Source organism: Protopterus annectens, chromosome 7.part0, assembly GCF_019279795.1.
Source record: "Protopterus annectens isolate FY-2018-M chromosome 7.part0, PAN1.0, whole genome shotgun sequence".
Classification (NCBI taxonomy): Eukaryota; Metazoa; Chordata; order Ceratodontiformes; family Protopteridae; genus Protopterus; species Protopterus annectens.
In genome coordinates this window covers 958,546,283-958,563,001 of record NC_056739.1, presented here as the reverse complement: position 1 = coordinate 958,563,001, position 16,719 = coordinate 958,546,283, and the positions used below count along the sequence as shown (strand labels likewise).

At 43.8% G+C, this 16,719-nt stretch overlaps 1 protein-coding gene across 1 annotated transcript in view; it reads left to right on the top strand.

Moving 5' to 3' along the window:
• Positions 1–16,719, top strand: part of LOC122806800 (RNA polymerase-associated protein LEO1-like) — a 344,162-nt gene that overhangs the window by 50,424 nt on the left and 277,019 nt on the right. The window lies entirely within an intron of this gene.

Genomic DNA, 16,719 nt, shown 5'->3' with positions numbered 1-16,719 from the left:
GATGGATATTTGTATAACCTAGAAAAGATGATAAAAGATAGGAAGTGCTGGTGTTGTAGACTGAAATATGGACAAAAATGCAAAGGCAGGGCTGTTACCACTCAGCAGGTAGAGGAGGAAATATTGTTAAAGTCTACTCTTCATGATCATGCTTCTGATGCATCAGAAGTAGAAATATGCAAAACATGTGAAAGGTAAAAAGAATGTGCAGGGATATGTAGAGACACACCTGCTTTACTAGTTGACGATGTGGTAGCACCTCTGTTCCAAGTGCTTTGACCTTGCCTACTAAACGGTCAATGTTACAACAAGTTAACAGAGTTAGACGAAAAAATCTGCTTACTCAGTGTAGACTGTCAACTCCGCTAAGCAGAATAAGTTTAATTGACTGTACATTGAAGCAGTCTACATTTATTCAAGAAAGAAAGGTAAGTGTACTCAACAATTTACATGTTTTGGTATTTTCTGCTAGGGAGAATTTGAGAGATCTTTGCTCTTGTGATATTTGGTTCATGGACAGTGTGTTTTTGACAAAAGGACAATTTTGCCGACAGTTGTATAGCATGCATGCCTTGCTGTCAGACAGTGGAAGTGTGTTCCTCTCGTGTATTGTCTCATGACAAAAAAAAATGTTTAAAACATATAATTTCATGTGGGAATGCATGTTTAACTTGCTGTCTAGTGTCCATTTATAGCTACAGTAAAGTACTTGCTATGTGATTTTGAGTTGGCTGCAGTAAAAAATATCGCAGCTAACTTTTGTAACATATCCTGCAAAGGTTGCCTGTTCCACTTTGCACAAAATGTATGGCGAAAAGTACAGTCGTTAGGTTTGTCAATACTGTACGGAAACTGTGTACAATTTCAACAGTCTCTTAAAAAGTTGATAGCACTATCCTTTGTTAAAGAAAGTGAGGTTGTGCCTGCATTTCAAGAGTTGTGTAAATCATTCCCATCTGAAGGAAAGGAATTACTGAATTACTTTTCAGACGTGTATGTTTTGGGGTGTGCACATAAACAGCTAACACGTTTGTCAACTACTCCTCATTTTCCACCTATTTAATTTTGGAATATTTACTGTTTAAATGAGATGGCGCTACCTCAAACTCAGAATTACGTAGGCCGGCCGGCATAGGAGAATTATATGTTTGCTTGGGAGAAGAATATCTGATATTCCAGCTGTCATTTCTGTTTTAGCTAGGGAACAAAATAGAGTGGATGACTTATGGTTGCAACTTATGTCAGGATGTCCACCTTCCCCAAGAAAAAGGAAAACCATAAAATGGCAGTATCGTTTACAGACACTGTTGCAGAAGAAAGGGGAATACAGTTTGCAGGATTTTATAACAACAGTAGTGATGCTACTGAAAATGTATGGTAATTATGTTGTAAAAGGCTTTATGCATCAAACACAGACCACTATTTCTTTGAATGTAAATAATAATATGTTTCTCACATATTGAGCACTAATGGGAATTTATAACAGGTTACAAATCATAGAAGTTTAAGCAGTTTATTATGATTTCTTTACTTTGCTTGTTTTGTTTTATGTGTGGAACACTAATGGGGAAGTTATAAACATGATGGTAATGTTTATTTAGGTTAGGGAGTTGTATTTACTTTTATTCACTTTACCTACACCAGGATCGCGATGTCGGCCAACCATTGCAGTTCGACATTATGCAGCTCAATATCTATGTGTTTCGCAAATATAGTAAATCGTTATTTATTTGTGATGTTCTGGTATTCGTTATAAATAGATTTCGGTAAGATAATATAGACCCAAATGTAGATATGAAAACTTGAATAATAAGTGACAAGAAATGATATCTCAACAGCAGGAAATCCTAGAACAACCATATTAGTATATATTTGTTAGTTATACATTCCCCTTTTTATGCTGCCTGGTAATCATTTTGGAGAACCAATTAGTTAAGAAAGCCAGCCTCAGAAAACATCAAGACACTTTAAGGAGCTTATGGGTGTTACTTGAATTTATTAAAAAAAGAGCCATAGTCATGAATGAATTAGCAGGGTGAGCAGCAGGTGAAACAGAAAAATATGTAGCACCCAGGTAAGGAGGTTAGCTCGAAAAGTACAGGACTAATTTCTGCTAGCATTGTATGGTTAGGACATAGACAGCACAATGAGACTGAGGTCTTTGTCACTGTCTACAATGTAAGAATGTAATAAAGGTATGAAAAGCAGTCTGTCTACAGCATAGTAATTCAATAAAGTTTTTTTCCTTTTTGAAAGGATTCATATGTGTTTACTTTTGGTCAGTTAATTGTTTATTTTACAGTGAGAAAATTGTTCATGAAAAGTCTTCTCCACTAAACTTTTCACATTTATTTATTTAAACAAAGTTATGGAGGGGAAACAGGTTTATCCAGCACTGAACTCCTTTCTTTCTACTATGCACAAATGCCTAGGCAAGGGTGCACACGCAGGTCCCTGGTGCTTTACCTCTGCTCAGTTACATAAGCAGGGAGTGAAAATTGATTTGTCCAGCAGTAGAGACCTTCTGTCCACCACACAGGATTACTTGATGGGATACACATGCAGGTTCCCAGAGTGCAATTAAATCCAGAACCAAATAATAACATTCAAAAGGAGTGCAAGAAAAATCCAGAGATACCCCACAGACTACTCTGTTTGGATCAGAAATTAATTCTTCTTCCTCTTTTGTGCAAGCAAATATGCAGTTTCAAAAATGTTCTATGTTTCACCAGAAAAGAGAGAACTTTTGATGTCCTTCAACGATGCATCTGCAGTCATAACATATGGGTTGTCCTGCCTCAGGCAGCCCTTTGGTCGGCCGGATTCCAAAGTCTGGGTCTGGCCTCGGCTGATGTCGCACTTTCCCCGACGTCAGAGCGTCTGGGGTATAAAAGCATCAGTCGATGCCATTTTCCTCAGTCTTTCTTGCCGCGCGGTGCCCGAAGCAGAAGCTGTTCACAAGTGCCGGTCGGTCAGATCCAGTGAATTCAGCTACCGAAGACTTCGAAAAAAGCTAAGTACCCCGTTGGGGACTCTTTCTTGCCTCAGCCGATGTCAGACAAAGTAAATAATTGTTTAACTTGTGGGAAACAAATACCTCATAAGGATTTCCATTCCTACTGCCTTCCTTGCTTAGGCCCAGACCACAACGTATCGGCCTGTTTAGCCTGTGCTTCCTTCAACTGACGAACTCTTAGACGTCGGTCGGAGTTTGCAGAGGAATTTTTTGGAGCTGCTTTTGCTTATAAAATGCCGTCTGAGACTCCGACTTCGCATATGGTGAAAAAAACGGAAGGAAAAGGACCGACACTCGCGGCCCGCGGTTTCGGCTGAAACCACGGCTAGGCCTACCGCGGGTGTCTCGGTTTTGGCCGAAACCGAGTCCTCGGAGATTCCTTCTTCCGAAACCATCGGAGATTCCTTCTTCCGAAACCATACATCCGACCACCGAGGCCCCGGCTGAGTCGGCTACAGAACTTCCTACCGAAACCAGTGTTCAGGACATGTCCGACACCATAACTTTGGACATTTCTACTCCTGCACGTGGGGCAGCTAGGCCCCCTGCTTCCATGTCCATTAAGTCCTTTTCAAGGGCTAAAGCTGCCAAACTATCTAAAGCTTTGCCTACCAAAACTACCTCCCAGAGGCCTTCCTCTAGTTCACAGATCCTCAGCCTTGCTGAGGACCTTATTTCCTTAATTAGGGGTTCACAACCTCACCCAGACAGGGCCTCTCACCCTCCTCCGGACAAAAGGCCCAGGACTGACCCCTCTGACCCACACTCTTCAGATGATTCCACGGATGGGTCTGAGTTGTCAGACCACCAAGAAGGGGCTTACTCACCTTATGAGGATTCAGATGCTGAGGAATCTATCCCTTCGGCCTCCCCTCCTGAAGAATTTTCCTTTGGTGAGACTCTACACTCCATGAGAGAGCATTTTCAATGGCAAGGTCAGGATTTCTCTGATTCTAGAAAAAGATTAAGGACCTTTTTGCATTTGCCTCAACGTAGGCCCTTAGCTATACCTCCTGTTCTGAATGTAATTGATGATGTGTACAATGATGTCAGTACAGCCCCTGATACTCTTCCTCCGGCCCCTGCCAAACCTGACAGATATTACAGGGTCCCGGATTCTCATTTCCATCTGTATAAAGCCCATTCTGCAGACCCAGAAACTATTTCTCAGGGCCCTAAAGGGGTTGCTGGCCGCTACTGCCAAAAATCCTCTACCCTCTGAAAGAGAGTCTAGAGCTTTAGAGAGATGGGGAAAGAAGGTGTATACTTCTGCAACTCTTTCTGTCAGGGCATTAAATTGTCAATTTCATATGATACAGTACCAAGAGTATTTGTTAGATGAACTGAATAAGAAACTTTCTTCTCCTGAACCCATAGACCGTAAATCCCTTCAGGATTTGGTACACAATTCACAACAGGTTAGTAATCATTTCTTAAAATGTGGCTATGATGCACTGGAGGCTTCATTTAGATCAGCTATGACTGGGGCAGTTATTCGTAGGCATGCCTGGCTGAAGGAACAATCTTTGCCAGACCATGTTAAAGCTAAACTCCTGGATGCTGCAATGGAGAAACAAAATTTATTTGGCTCCTCTGCTCAGGAGATCTTAAAAAAGGTTGAAGAAAAGGCAAAATCTGTGCAAACAGTTAAAGATTTCCTGCAAGTACAACCACGATTCAGCAGAAACTGGCCTACTAAGAATTGGTCCTTTCCAGACTCGGACAGAGCCCAGAGAGGCAGGAACAGGCGCCCTAGAGGCAGAGGTCAATCGAAGGGCTCCTACAGAGGCCGTCAGTGGCAGCCTGCCAACCAGAGGAGTAGTGCAACAGCAACAACAACAACCACTGCACCAGGACAGGCTCAATGACTTAACTCTGATTCCGCCTACCAGGGATCAACTGGAAGAACCCTTGGACGGAAAGCTGGCTTTATTCTCAAAAAAACTGGCATTATATTACAAAGGATACATGGACACTGCAAATAATAGACAAAGGATACAGGTTCCACTTCCACACTTTGCCAAAAAGAAGCGGAATGCCAAACCTTCCACCAAATCAGAGGGCAGAGGCTTTAAGACAGATCAACAATTTACTTCAGATGAAAGCTATAGAAAAGGTACCATGTTCAGAACAAGGCCAAGGATTTTACTCCAGACTATTCCTTGTACCAGGAAAAGAAAATCAATGGAGACCTATTCTCGACCTGTCCGCACTGAACACTTATCTCATTGTGCCAAAATTCAAGATGCTGACCCCACAGCAACTTCTTCCCATGTTGGGCAAGGAGTCTTGGCTGGTGACTCTAGATCTCAAGGAGGCATACCTGCACGTCCCTATTCGACCAAGTTGCAGAAGACACCTCAGATTTCTTGCAGGATCAGAGCATTATCAATTCTCAGCATTGCCCTTTGGCTTATCTACTGCGCCCAGAGTATTCACGAAATGCCTGGCATCAGTAATTGCACATTGCAGACTACAGGGAATTCAAATTTATCCATACCTGGACGACTGCCTAATACAAGCGGACAACAAGGGAAATTTGATAAAGGACTTGGCCTATGCCATACACCTGCTACAGACCTTGGGATACACAGTCAACATCCAAAAGTCAAGACTAGTACCATCCCAAAGGATAACTTTTTGGGTGCAGATCTGGACACAACCACCCAAATGGCCTTTCTCACAGAAGAAAAACAAAAACAACTTCCAGATTACTTCATGATTCTGACAAGACAAACTCAGCTTACTGCAAGGAAAATCCTGCAGGCCCTGGGCTACATGGCATCCTGCATAATTCTGATACCGCATGCCAGGCTGCATATGAGGAAATTACAATGGTACCTAAGGAGTGTATGGTCTCAACACAGTCACAGTTTAGAAACCATGATACCAATCATTCCATGCCTTCAAAAGGAATTCCTGTGGTGGGCTCAGGCCTGCCAGTCCAACAGAGGGTTGCCTTTCAACAAACCAAAAACAAGGCAGACCATCACCACGGACGCCTCAGACCGAGGATGGGGAGCACACATGGAGGGCAAATGTATCCAAGGCCTGTGGCCTCAAGGACAGCTAAGCATGCACATAAACCAAAAGGAAATGCTGGCAGTGATTGCTGCAATCGAGGCCTTCAAACCCTTCCTCCAACAAGGCCACCTGTTGATAAGGACAGGCAACACCACGGTCATGTGGTACATAAACAAGCAGGGAGGCACACACTCTTCCCCTCTATGCCGGATGGCTATGAATCTGTGGGAACTATGCCTGAATCTCAATATCCAACTACAGTCCCAATTCGTGCCAGGGAAAGAAAATACACTGGCGGACAGCTTAAGCAGAACTACCATGGATGCACACGAATGGATGCTGCACCCAGACATCTTCCAACTCATAGCAAAGACATGGGGAATGCCGGAGATAGATCTGTTCGCCTCCCCACTCAACCATCAACTGAAGACATTCTGCTCAAGGACATACCACCCACAAGCTTGGAGGGTGGACTCTCTCTCTATCAGCTGGAAAGCCCTAACAGTATATGCCTTCCCACCTCTCCCATTGATGTACAAGGTTCTACTGAAGATCAGGGAGGAACAGCCAAGAGTGATACTAATAGCTCCAGACTGGCCAAGGCAACACTGGTATCCATTACTGAGAAGCATGTCTCAGGCAAAATCATGGCCTCTCCCCCTATGGCCTCTTCTTCTGACGCAGAACAATTTCACGACCCTGCATCCCAACTTGAAAACATTGCAGCTAACTGCCTGGAAAATTCCTTAAATCCCAATCCAACTATTTTATCTCAGAGGGTGAAGGACATTATCTTGGAGGCTCGCAGGCCTTCCACAAGGAAGACATACTCAGCTAAATAGAAGAGATTTCTCATTTGGAGCACATCAAAAGGCTCAGATGTCACAGTGGCAAACATAACACATATCCTAGAATACTTAGCAGAATTGTTCCACAATGGCCTGTCCTATTCTTCCATTAAGATTCATGCTTCAACAATTTCAGCAGAATACAATGTGGATCCACCTATCTTCTCGCACCCTCTCCTCAGACAATTTCTGAGAGGGATCAAAAATATTAAACCTCCAAGAAGACCCCCCTCTACCTGCTTGGGATCTCAACTTTGTGCTGGAGAAACTGACACTTCCTCCTTTTGAACCAGCAGCATCGGCGGATCTACAGTTTCTGTCTTGGAAAACTGCATTCCTTCTGGCAATCACTTCAGCAAGAAGAGTATCTGAGTTACAAGCATTAATGGCAGTGCAGCCATTTCTTATTTTCCACCAGGACAGAGTTTCACTAAGAACCAATCCTACTTTTATGCCAAAGGTGGTATCTAGGGTATCCTTGAACCAAGCTATTCACTTGCCTACGTTCTTCCCTAATCCACAGAATAGAGGGGAAAAACTTTTGCACACCCTGGATATACACAGACAACTACGCTACTACTTGGACAGAACAAAAACTAGCAGAAAAACTGACCAACTTTTTGTAGCATATGCTACTGGGGTGCAAGGAAGAGCAATTTCCAAACAGACAATTTCAAAATGGATAGGAAATTGCATTCGATTTTGCTACTCCTTTCATGGAAAGGCAGTTCCTGAAAACATCAGGCCTCATTCCACAAGGGCCACGACCACCACTACAGCCTTCCTACGAGGGGTGGCTACCAAGGACATTTTAGAAGCTGCTACTTGGAGCTCCGTGCATACATTTGCCAAGCATTACAATCTACCTTTATACTCCAGATCCAGAGCAGGTTTTGCTACTGCAGTCCTGCAGGGGATCTTAACTACACCATCCTTTTCTTAGTACCTCCTCCCCCAGATTGGCTATGGTATTCTACCCATATGTTATGACTGCAGATGCATCCTTGAAGGACATAGTACAGTTTTGTACTTACCATAAATGTAGATGTCCGATAGGTATGCATCTGCAGTCAGGATTACCCTCCCTCCTACCCCTCTGTGGTATTCCTAGGGTACTTACCCCTCTTTTAGCTAGCTGGGGGAATCTGTTATGGTGTATTTGTTTGTTTATACATGTATATAATTTTGCAAATGTTTGGAACTTTTCAGCATTTATCCAAATTTAGCCTTCCTAGAGGGCACCTGGCATCTGGTGCAAGAAAAACTGAGGAAAATGGCGTCGGCTGATGCTTTTATACCCCAGACGCTCTGACGTCGGGGAAAGTGCGACATCAGCCGAGGCCAGACCCAGACTTTGGAATCTGGCCGATCGAAGGGCTGCCTGAGGCAGGACAACCCATATGTTATGACTGCAGATGCATACCTATCGGACATCTACATTTATGGTAGGTACAAAACTGTACTATTTGCGTTCCACAGACATTGCACAGCTGTACTTTCTGAATGAAATGACTGCATCTGACATTGAGCAGGAGACTGTATTTCATTGAAGATAAATCCATTTGTGTGCCACAGTTAAAGTGGTTTGACAGTACATGGACTCTGTGGGTTATCTCTAGATGGAAGAAAAAAAAAATTACAAAAATAAAATTGCTAGCTTTTGATGAAGTCCAATTGAATGTATAGGATGAAAGTGCTTAAACTTGCAATCAAGAATAATAGTTTATTTCCTGGTGTTCAGTTTCCAGTGTGCCTGTACTATGATATACATGTAGGTTCTTGGGTGTAATTTTGTTTAAAAGAAGACAGAGTGGGAATTAATTCATCCAGCACTTAACATGTTCCTGTCCACCTTGCACAAATGCCTAGATAAGGAGGGTGTATACACAGGTCCTTTGATGCTGCAGTTTTACACAGATATTTGTTTATTTAACTGAAGCTGTGAGGTGAAATTTGATTTGTCCGTCACTGAACTCCTTCCTGTCCACTAAACACAAACATCTAGGGGCTGTATATGTGGATTCCTAGGTTCCCTGCCAGTAGCACTCTGTGTTATTGGAGGGTGAGCTCTTACTTGGTTGATTTATTGGAAAGTGATGTTTGATAGTGCCTCAGCATAAGGAGTTGTATGCAGCATCAGGCCTTTACCAGAGCACCATCATAAGGTGAAGGAATTGGTGGGTAGACATTGACTCTGCCTTCCTATGGACAGGGACACCAAGATAGTCTTGCAGTCTACATTTGCTTTGTTCTCAGTCCTAGCCAACAAAGGCTTGCATTTTCCAGCAAGAGGCCTGGGTAGAGCCCCAGCATCTATTTTGAGGTTTGTGTCTCTGAATGTAAATACTATCTATCTATGTGACTGACTTGAAACTGTAGTTTTATTGGCCAAAAGGGGTCATTTCCAAAACTCCTTCATCTTCCTCTCTTAAAACCTAGTTGCCTCGTGGTTTTGGCGTCTTTTCAGGCTTGTTGGCTGTTGGTGAAGCACCCACCAAGAGGAGAAAACGCTGAGAGAAGAAAGGAGCCACTTTTGAGATTTTAAGTATTTTTCCTGTTTATTTGATAAGTTTTTCTGCATAGCTGCCTAGTTTGAGCATTTTCTGGCTTGTTAAACTTGATTTCTGCATTAGTAGCTGTATTTAGAGCACAACCAAAAGCTGTATACTGAATTTCCTGTTTGCACTTAATTTTAAAATCGTTTTTTCTCAAAACTTGCATATTTTCTGTCTTTGACCTAGCACTCTTGTGTGGGGTCATTTACTGCACTGTTATAACTTGATATTACTTGTGAACCTCTGCTATCTCTGAAAAAAAAAACAAAAAAATCTTCCTTTTTCCCACTTTTCTGAGATTTAAAAAAGTTCAAGTTACAGGCTTGCTGTTCTTCAACTGTTTTGTAAGTTTCTGTAAGGCCATTTTTGCTTGGGCTAAAGGAAAGTCTCTCTGTTGATCAGTGGCAGTGATAAACATTGAGCTGCTTCCCTGCCCCCCGTGGGAGTGGTTACTGACTTGAAACTGTAGTTTTATTGGCTGTTTTGGGTCAATTCCTGGCTCTTTCCAGCCCCTGCTATCAAGCATGCTTTAGAGTGCTTTAGCGCGGAGTTGCCACTAGAGCAGCATCGGGCAGCGCCGGTTTAACAAGGTTAAACTTTTTCTGGCTCCATAAAGTCTGTTCTTCATTTTTTACCTTAGAACTGCTCTACTAGTAATCTAAACAGTATATCCCTTAACTAAAAAGCGCAGCACTTGTTCCTAAAAGCTTTTACTCGTCTTAAAAGCATCTTCTTTTCAGGTTTAGCACTTCTGTATTATACAAAGTCCCTCACTAGCAAAACCCTCCCCAGGAGTACCCACTTCCTTACTAAGTCCTCTCTTATTCAGTTACACCCCTAACTTCTAAATTTCTCTAGCATGTCGAAGGGCCAGATGCTGGCGTCCTCTCCTGTCCAGTTGGTGAATTTGGGAATATTGAGGCAATGTTACAATTGCCTCATGTACACTGACAACCCTCTCCTCCTCCCACATAACACAAATGCTTGCGAGAGATGCAGCTATTTAGCCAAACTGGAGGCTGAGCTCTCTCAACTCAGGACTGGCAAGACCAGACAGGAGGAGAAGGCAACTACACACACCACAAAACCCGTCTCACATAAAGCTATCACAACAATGAATCAAACACATAAACACACAAAGTTATACTCGGAGGCTCTGAGCAAAAATTTACCTAAACAGCAGAGGCCTCCAAAGCAGACATCCAAGCAACTGCCGCCTCATGACACACCACAGGCAACACATAAGCCACAAAATCAGTGTGCAAAGCAGTCACAGCCCTTAAGGCCAAATACAACACCAAACATACTTGTCATAGGTGACTCCATAGTCAGACACACTGACGTCCCACTCACCAGGCTGAACAAGGAGAGAGTCACAGTAAGTTGCCTATCGGGCGCTAGAATCCGCCACGTAACACAAGCACTCGGGTCACTCCACAGCAAGTACAAATATGACACAGTCATTGTCCATGCTGGTGTGAACGACCTGAGACGTACCTCCCTGGACTACATGAAGAGAGACATAGAGGAGCTCTCTGATTATGTAGCCCAGGCAGGTATGACCCTGACCCTGAGCAGTATCCTTCCTTCAAGAATGATGCCACAACATAGAGACAAGATGATCAGCTTTAACAATTGGCTTAATTTCTGGTGTCATTCAAAGGGGATCCAGTGTCTGTCTGCCTGGGATGATATGCTTGACAAGCCACGCTGCTTCGCAAGGGACGGCTTGCACCTGTCACCCCTGGGATTCCGGATATTGGCTAAGGCTCTTGCCACCCCCATAGTGCTTTTTTAGGCAAGGCTCAAATTGTAAACCTACCACCCTAGAAAACAAAAATGGGAAGAAACTAAGGGTAATGCTGCTCAATGCCAGAAGTCTAAATCTCAAAATGCACGCTCTCGAGGCCCTTCTCAGTATGGAGAACATCGATGTCTGTGCTGTGACTGAAACCTGGTTCAAGGCTCCTGAAAGCACCCCGGCACTATCAGGTTTTACCTCATATCATGCGTTCCGGCCCCAAAACCCGGACCACACCACAAAAGGAGGAGGTGTATCCATATTCATCAAGGATACCCACACCTCCAGGTTGGTGGCAACACCTAAGCATCGGAAACCATCCAGGTGCAATTAACCATAGGCAAAACTGCTCTACAATTTGTAGCATGCTACAGGCCACCCTCTCAAACTCAGGAACCCCACACAGCCTTCCTGAAGACACTGGAGGGTATAAATGTATCTCCAAACACCATTATATTGGGTGACTTCAACTACCCGAATATAGACTGGGAACATTACTCAAGCCCCACCTTTCTAGCCCAAAGGTTCCTGGAGTTCATAAATTCAAATGCCATGGAACAACTAGTCACCGTTCCCACAAGAGGAGAAAATATACTAGATCTCATCATCACAAACATGGGGACAAAATGCTCCACACCGGAAGTATATCCCTCATTGGTGAGATCAGATCACAAACTTATCTCACTGGAAATCCACATCCCGCCCCCACCCCAAACAAAAAAGACCACAGTGAAGAACTTCTCTAAAGCAAGCTTCACACTACTCAAGACTGGTGTGGTATCCTTCAAGGCCCCCGAGCCAGTGGAAACCACAACCCAAGCTGCGAAAGCCCTTACAAATGCCTTCTACGAACACCTCCAGGACTGCATGGATCAGGCAATCCCAAATAAAACCAAGACTCTTTCCACCAAGGGCAAACGTCCAGTCTGGTGGACCCCAGCCATAAACAAACTTTACAATAAGAGGAGAAAGCTGTTACATGATAGAGCAAAATCCATAAAAGAGAAGACACCCTTGATCATTATTAGTAAAAAATACGAGCACTCATAAAATCATCCAAGGCCAAATTTGAGAGAAAAATTGCAATAGATTCAAAAGACAATCATAAGGCCTTCTTCAGCTATGTTAGAAACCTGGGTGGAAACTCCCAGATATGTGCAGAATTAGTCCAAAATGATACAAAATTCACTGAACCCACAGTCATTGCCAACATACTGGCAGACAGGTTCAGTGCAAACTTCACCCCTCTCCCCCCCAAAAGGAGAGAGAACTATCCCAGCGGAGTGTAGCCTCCCAGACATCTCTAATGCACAGGTGAAAGCTGCTCTCTCTAAAGCTAAAAACACAGCATCAATGGGACCGGATGGTGTCCCCGGCTGTGTGCTACACGAACTCAATGAGGAACTAAACCCACATATAAGGCAGCTGTTTAATCTTAGCCTTACCACAGGATACGTGCCCAAGGAGTGGCGTACGGCAACTGTGGTCCCACTCCACAAAGGCGGTACCTCTACGGACCCTGGAAATTACCGCCCCATAAGCTTAACAAGCCTGATCTGCAAAGCTATGGAGATGATCATAATGGAACTCATAAACAAAGACATAGGGGACTTGCAGACATTGGACCCGACCCAGTTTGGCTTTGTCAAGGGCAGATCATGCCTTTTGAACTTGGTCGACTTCTTCGAAACAGTCACCAAGGCCATTGATGAGGGAAAGGCAGTCCATACAGCCTACCTTGACCTTGCAAAAGCTTTCGACACAATACCCCACTCGGGTATTATAGAGAAACTTACCAGCTTAAATGTAAACCCATATGTCACAAGATGGGTTGCAAACTGGCTAAAGGAAAGAACCCACAGGGTTAGAGTTGCTGGCGCCATGTCAGACTCCAAGCCGGACACAAGTGGGGTCCCACAGGGCTCAGTCCGTGGGCCCCCTGTTGTTCGGCATCTACTTCTCAGAAGTACAGGCAAACACAGGAGGACTATGGCTGACAAAGTTTGCAGATGACTGCAAACTGGGCGCCATCGTGGAAAGTACATCGGACACAGATATCCTTCAGAGGGGTCTCACGGAAACTCATAACTGGTGCCAGAGCCATGGCCTAAAGTTAAATGCCAAAAAATGTATAGTCATACCCTTCGGGAAAAACAAGGTAACCCCAAGCTACCATATAGGTGGCAATCCATTAAGCACAGAAGAGGTTATCAGGGACCTGGGGACCCAGGTTGACAGTGGCCTTTCTTTTGACACTCACATTGCTAAAGTGGTTAGAAAGACCTTCTACATTGCCCACCTGATCATGAAGGGATTCACATCCAGATCAAGTGAGGCCATTGTTCCCTGTACTCTTCACTTATCAGACCAATGATCGAGTACAATGCCCCATTCGGGATGTATCTCACCCGACACCTGCAGCAATTGGAGAGACCCCAAAAGTTCCTCACCAAAAGGATAAAGGGACTCCAAAATCTGTCATATGCTGCCAGACTGAAGAAACTCCAGCTCTATTCAGTCGCATACCGCCTGCTCAGAGGTGACCTGTGCCTGACATACAAGGCCATGTCCAACCTGGAATTAATGGACATGCTCCACCTCAAAAAATCCAAATCTACCAGATCCACTAGAGCAAGCGACTTAAACCTTAGCACGGATATAAATAGGACATGCTGGAGGGATAGATTTGTCACCCAGAGACTCCCTACGCTGTGGAATAAAATCCCGGTCCATGTGAGGCAGAGCGGTGGATGGGAGATAGTAGGTTTACCCCGGGAATCATCTCTGTGTCACTGCTGGACAGAGGCACAACAAACTAATGGGCACAGTATTTTTTAACATAAGGGGTGGCGTAAGCCACAAAACTTTGGGCTAGGCTTATAAATGCCTTAGGGCAGATAGCCTAGTATAAACCTATGAACCTATGAACCTATGAACCTATGTCTCTGCCAACTGGAGCATATTACTGACTGTTTTATTTTCTGGAAAGCAGTCAGTCAAGTCACTAGACCAAACAGTTTGATATTGTGTGGGGCCTGGCGTTTCAAATATGGGAGTGCATTCTTACAGAATACGACTTGTTACCATTGCAGAGCCTGGTGTATGTCTCTCCTCTCCAGTGTACCAGTGCCTCATTGCACACTTGACTCGTGCATATGTTTGGCATCTTTGAGGATGCCCAGGTTGGATCTGAGTGGAGAGAGTTCCTCTCTGCATTCCAGGTGAACTCATAGACTCCAGGGACTATTATCTCTGAAACAGATAAGAACAGTGCTCCCCAAACAACACAACACAACACACATATAGCTACCTCCTGGATGAACCCTGCTTTGTAGAAATCCTAAAGCTCATAATGTCTGCCCTAATGCCTCCATTCTTTCTCCCCAGAGATATCTGAAAGATTGTCTCATGAAAAAAGAGGAAGACACCTGGGTAATCCCTCTATATTAAACTTTTCATTAAGGATGCCTTCTTTTGTGGAACCTGAAAACATCTGGATACTGCTCCCTTAACTCTTAAAAAGGCAGCTTTTCCCTGCTGTTTCTATCTGATTGGGGTGATATTTAGGCCAGGGTTATGTGGTCTTTTAGTTGCAGCAGATCAGCATAGCATTTTGATGGCTTGCTTTCCTGATGTGGAATCTAAAGTTTTCTGCAGATTGGTCAAGATTGTATTTCTTGTAGCATGGTAGAGTGCAAGTCCCTGTCCTTTTATGTATGCTTTAACCACCCAGATTCCAGTCCAGCCGTGTTTAACAGGTGCTGGAAATTCTTTTTGACCCTTACTGAGTCTTAGCTCAGACAGAAAACTGGTCAAGACCATTTCTGCAAATTTCACAGGAAGCTATCGTGGCTTGCTACAGCCTTGACTTTGCTGATACCTTCACAAGGCTAGCTGGCCCAGTTACATGCCTGCACAAGATAGAGAGGCCAAGACTGTCCTGTCTTAATGAGACATTCTGGATGGCCTTTGTTGCGGGATCCTCTGGTTGGACCTCACAACTGTGGATGGCTTCTGTGATAACTTGTCCTTCAGCCTTCCCCAACTTCTTCTAGATGTTCAAGCTCGATAGAAGAAATTCACCTGCAGACCAAGTATGGCCCTCAAGCATCATGCAGTTTTGCCTCTCCCAACTTTACTGATCAAGTTGCACAGTGAGTCACATCACCAGACCTGTAGCAATAGTCAGCAGTCATGACTACCAAATGTATCTTTCTGTGATGGAGGTTGTGGGATCCACACTCCCTGGACTCATCATGAAAGTCCAGTAGGTTGTTCATATGATTTAGGTTTTCTTCAATGAGTGGAACACTCTGGAGGTTTACCTTATTGCAACTCAGGAGAAAGCTTTTCTACCCCTCTTCTCCTCCATGTAACAGGGCAAGGCAGAGCTAGTGGCAGATGTATTTTTCTTCCCTTTGCAAGTGATAATCCTCCATCTTCCCACCATTGTATTTGATTCTTTGTCTCATAGCAAAATTGAGAGAAGAATCTTCACAGCTCATTCTTATCACCTTGTTGGCCAAGAAGGGCACAGTTTCAAGTTAAGTTTTCAGCAGTACAACAAACCCTCCCAGGAATCTGTTGGCATACAAGTAACCCTAACCCAAGGGCATGGCTGCTAGTTTGGATCTGTTGACTTCTCCTGACCCACTAGCCTGTATGTAGGTAATTGAACCCATAAGGAAGTGTTCCACCAAGTTAATGTATTTTTTTCCAAGCGGAAGTGAGTTTGTCATGTCGGTGGAGTGGTATTCTGTGTCAACTCAGTTGATCAGTAAGCAAGAGCTTTTGGCCTGTATTCTTTGGATTTCATTTAGTTCATGGTAGATTAGTAAGCCATTTTGTCCCATCATGACTTTCTCTGGAGGGTAGGACTGTGGCCTAGCCCTGTCCAGTTAAACAGGTTTCTGCATTTCTGTCTTCCTTTTAGGAACTCCATAAATTGATGGGATTTGAATTTCATGATTGAGATGCTTTCCCAAACACTTTTTAGGCTTTCTGGCTCAGCAACCTTGACATTCATCTCTTGGTAGGCTGTGTTCCTAGTGGCGATCACCTCTGCCTTGTAGAATCTTGGAGCTTCAGTCCCTCACCTCTAAGAAAGATTTTACAGTTTTTTTTTTATAAGGATTAGTCATCCCTAAGTTCTCACAAGTTTGTTTCTGAGAATGGTATCGGAAGACTGCTTAAACCTGTCCATCCATCTCTCACTTTTATTCGCTAGTAGACTCCATCCCCTTCATTCTTTGTAGTGTTACTCGAAATGAGTGCAGAAATTCCATAATATGGAACAGCTGTTTGTCTCAGTAGGAGGCAGGTAGAAGTGTTGACAGTTGCTAAGCAAACCCTCTTCAGATGGACTTTTAACTGTATTATGTTATCTGCTACCAAGCAGTAAGCTACCCACTGGGAAAATGTAGCTAACAGGCTGTGCCTTCTTCAAGGGTTTGCTTCAAAAATGTTTTAATTGTG